Below are 4,022 nucleotides of genomic sequence, written 5' to 3'. Positions count from 1 at the left end.
ATTAATTTTTTATATATTTGTTATTTGATAGGGGTAATGAAATATTATTATGGTGAATCAAAATGATTATGACACTTAAATATATCTTTTAATTATTATGACATGTTATCATTCAATGATGATATAAGAACTTCTAAAATTTCACTTATATTTTAGGTGTTGTGGAGTGGACAATGGTTGGAAGGAACAGGTAGATCGACACGTAAAGAGACTGAACAAGTTTTTGGATGCCTCTTAAGATGTGGTATCACAACAAAGCATCAAACTCCAGAAAGTAAGTATTTCTATTAATATTTTAAGTTCTATTCATTTGAGACAGTTCTTGATACCTATCTTTTTTTAGTCAAAGTACTGACAGATTGCTCTAAACATTTAATAAGCAATCTTCACAAATCCCAAAAACATTACTTCATGCAGTGTAATGAATTCTTTAGATCAAGAAGAAACTATTGCAGAAATAGCCTTGTTTTGGACCAAGTGTAAAATAGTAAATATATCAAAGGAATTGAAACTCAGATTTCTTAAGGTTTGTTATAGCAATACTTGTGAAATAAGAAAAAAAAATTGAAATCCTTAATTTTGAAATAAAAGATATAAGTGTTAATTATACTTAAAAGGTTATAATTTTGTAGAATGAGGATGATCTTGAAGTTGTGGACAAAGATATATCAAGTGCTGGGTTTGATTCTTTATTAAAAAAAATGATGTTGAGAGTTGGACACAAGATTTAAAAATGGAAGCTGCTAGTAATTCTTCTTCAAACTCTCTTGATTGGAATGCGGTCCCTTTCCCTACTTGGAACTCATTGTCCCCAATAATATCCGGTCCTAATGTCTTGTTTAGCTGTTAGGTCTATAACCATCTGAGGGTCTTCCTCTTGGCCTCATATTAAATATATCTTGTTTCCACCTTCTTTCACTTCATTATTTTGTGAACTCAGGATTCTTGTCGAAAATCATCACTAAAAAGTTGTCAGAAATGGAAAAATTCGTGTTGCTGCTACACGATTTTCAAGATTTGTCATGCGCAGCTCATGTAATCAATTTATTGAATGGATTGAAGTTCCCAACAGTTATCAGTTATAATTATTTCTACCGATCTTTGGAATTTGGAAATGATGAAAAGCAAGAAGAACTGGAATTAATTTTATTAATAAAGCCATCGCTGCAGTCGACGCAGTTGTCACATTCACGACTAAAAAAGGATGGAAACCAACATGCAAGAACAAATTAGAACAAGCATTTGCTGAAAAAGTTGCATGGGCGACTCAAATAAAGAAAGTTGCAAGTACATAGCTTGTTGTTTTATTAATAATCTTTCAAAATAGTACTAGATTTTTATTCGTGCTTAGTACAACTACAACAAATGTTACATTATCACTTATCGTTAACCATTCCCCTTGTTAAGTCGTGCTAGTGATGTGAATCTTTTCTGAAAAAAAGCCATTATGCTTAAATATTTTAGATAGTGGCAAAAGACGTCATGTTCTTCGGACGAAACATGCTGTCTCTTCAAAAACGTTAAAAGATTTGTGCAGTGATTATTGTGATTTATTTGGGATTAACAATCAAACAAATTTGTACAGTGCATGTGATACTGTTTTCTTGGAAAAGTAGCTCTTTCACAAATGACAACGGAAGGTCTACAGGTACAAATGTTTTTAAACATCATACCCTTTTAGTCCTTCTAACTAAGCTCGAAATTTTTATGTATTGTGCTACATTAGGGCTGGCGTAAAAAAGGCTGATACGGTTACTCAATGTGAGTTAAACATTAATTCTAACTCATATATTTTCATTGTTATCTTAGCTGTCGATCGTCGATTATACGCGGAATTATATCTGAGAATGTGTAATTTGATTGAAGAGCGGGAATTACTGTTGCCAGATATGAAAAGTTGCTTACAGTTTTATTGCAAGAAATATTGAAACTTAAATTGACTGCAGCGCTGTTTAAGTAAGTGAAATTCAGTAAATTCCTATTACATAGAAACATTGTGACGAATGTTTAATAATAATTTCCAAATTCCAAATAATCAGAATCACTTTATCTATTTTTTATTTTTATATTTTTTTTTCGCAGAAAGTCTTTATGATACCCGTATTGAAAAATCAAGTGAAGATGACATTGTAGAAATAACAAACAGGTATGGATCTATAATATTAGAAACCAACAGTTTCGTCGTTTCGAGTCATTGTATTTTTAGTTCCAACGGTAGCTTGCAAAGCAGTGGATTTTGGGACAGATGGGTCTTAGGATGAGCGCTCATAAATAATATCTACCAATTCATATTTGTTGTTTTATCTTTTATTTAGAATGATGCGCTAATAGGAGAAATTGCATTGATTAAAAAAGGTGTTTACTATTATCAAATGAAAATGGAAGACGCTCTTAAATTATTTAATTCATACATCAACACCAGTGATAGGGATAAAGTTAAGGAAATCGAGATCGACTACCATTAAAATGACGTTTCCGATGAGGAAGACAACACGCTAATAATTGACGATACTGACTCATATAGGAAATACGACTGATGATATTTCGTACGACATGATATTCGCTCTCGGTAAGGAAGTAGCGAAAGTGAAATTATGGTTTCCAGATTACAAAATTTAATGTCGTATGCATAGCTTCCATTAGCTCCACAAAGTGAACTCTGTGGAGCTAATGGAAGCAATGCTTGCTCCTTGATATCATTACTGATGGGTTTTATGATAACAAAAACTTCTAATTTGCTTGAATCAATCCAGAAAAATGAATGGAATTCACATTTCCTTCCAGTTATATGGGGAGCTATTCAAATGAGAAAGGATATATACAGTAATAACACAAACTGCTCCTGTTTCCTGACAGTAGCAAGCGCTTATGAAAGTCTTTTGAGCACAGTAAGTATGTCTGTACAAGAAGAAGCCAATTTCCTTCTTGATAATGATGAATCCCTCCATGCGTTTCTTATGGACAATGTTGATAATAATACTGTTTAGCGTTATTGTTTGCAATGAAAACATTGTATCTTACATAACATTGTTGAATTCAATTTTGGTTGTTGATATGCACAAAAAGTCACTTTGGTGGTGGAAAATTGAATTTATATTCTGCCGTTTACACTAATGCAGAGATTGTTAAATTTGTGAGTAGAGATTGGGGAGATTTGTTTTATTGCTGTAAAATCGAGGTTTTGTAAAATTTATTTGTGAGGAACATAATATGCCACAACACTATATTAATTTTTTCTCTTTTGTCATGTTATCCTTTTATTTCTTATCACAAAACAATCAGATTTTCTAAAAGGGGCATCATATAAACAAAGATTTGAGAAAGATGGTGAAGTTGTATTCTGAGATATCTTTACGGTTGCTTTTCTTAATCGTTGAAGCGTATAAGTTCAAATGCGTTGAGAGGCACCAATAAAAATGCTAAGTTATGCCTTTTTGGCCGATTGTTTTGATTTCAAATTTGGATATATACCACCAAACAAAGGGGTTTGTTTTATAAGAAGTGCTCAACAAGTTATTCAACAATGCACCACTGGGAATAAATACAAGTGAATTAGTCTAAACGCGTCGTTAATTAGTAATATTTGCTATTGTTCCATCATAACATATGCCAGACTGACAATCCAATTTGTTTGTGCTTCCGCAATCTCCAGGGAAATGAATTTGTCTGTAAGTATTCATTGGTGTTGTGTTGGATATCAAAGTTGGCTATATACCACCAAACAATTATTTGATTTTATGAAGTCACGTGCGATTTAAATCATTATAACAAATTATGTCACGCTTGAAAGAAGTTAAATGGAAATAAAAACTACGAATTTTCAAAAGAATAAATTATCATTGTGAAGCCAAATAACAACGAACGGAAAAAGTTTCATTATATAAACTTTTCTTTTATCGAGGATTGATAGATGAGGTGTTCTCTCAAGAACACTAAACCTGGATAAAACTTGATTAGTTTAAACTCACATTATCAAATCCATGTGTCATCAAAAGAAATTTTTTTTTATAAAGCTACAAGAA

The 4,022-nt window shown here is 31.9% G+C and overlaps 1 long non-coding RNA gene across 3 annotated transcripts; it reads left to right on the top strand.

Moving 5' to 3' along the window:
• The first annotated feature begins 257 nt into the window (after nt 1-257).
• Nucleotides 258-2,136, top strand: LOC130629807 (uncharacterized). Of its 3 annotated transcripts, none has more exons than XR_008982020.1 (4): nt 258-526; nt 633-1,648; nt 1,810-1,956; nt 2,083-2,136. It is a non-coding gene; the product is annotated as an uncharacterized LOC130629807 (long non-coding RNA). The 3 variants fall into 3 exon arrangements; XR_008982021.1 differs by having other exon boundaries at nt 260-274; nt 344-1,648; XR_008982019.1 differs by having other exon boundaries at nt 258-1,648.
• The last annotated feature ends 1,886 nt before the right edge of the window (nt 2,137-4,022 follow it).

The sequence above is a fragment of the Hydractinia symbiolongicarpus genome, chromosome 2 (genome assembly GCF_029227915.1).
Source record: "Hydractinia symbiolongicarpus strain clone_291-10 chromosome 2, HSymV2.1, whole genome shotgun sequence".
Classification (NCBI taxonomy): domain Eukaryota; kingdom Metazoa; phylum Cnidaria; class Hydrozoa; order Anthoathecata; family Hydractiniidae; genus Hydractinia; species Hydractinia symbiolongicarpus.
The sequence above is the reverse complement of the archived record's forward strand: the minus strand, read 5'-3'. Positions and strand labels throughout refer to the sequence as shown.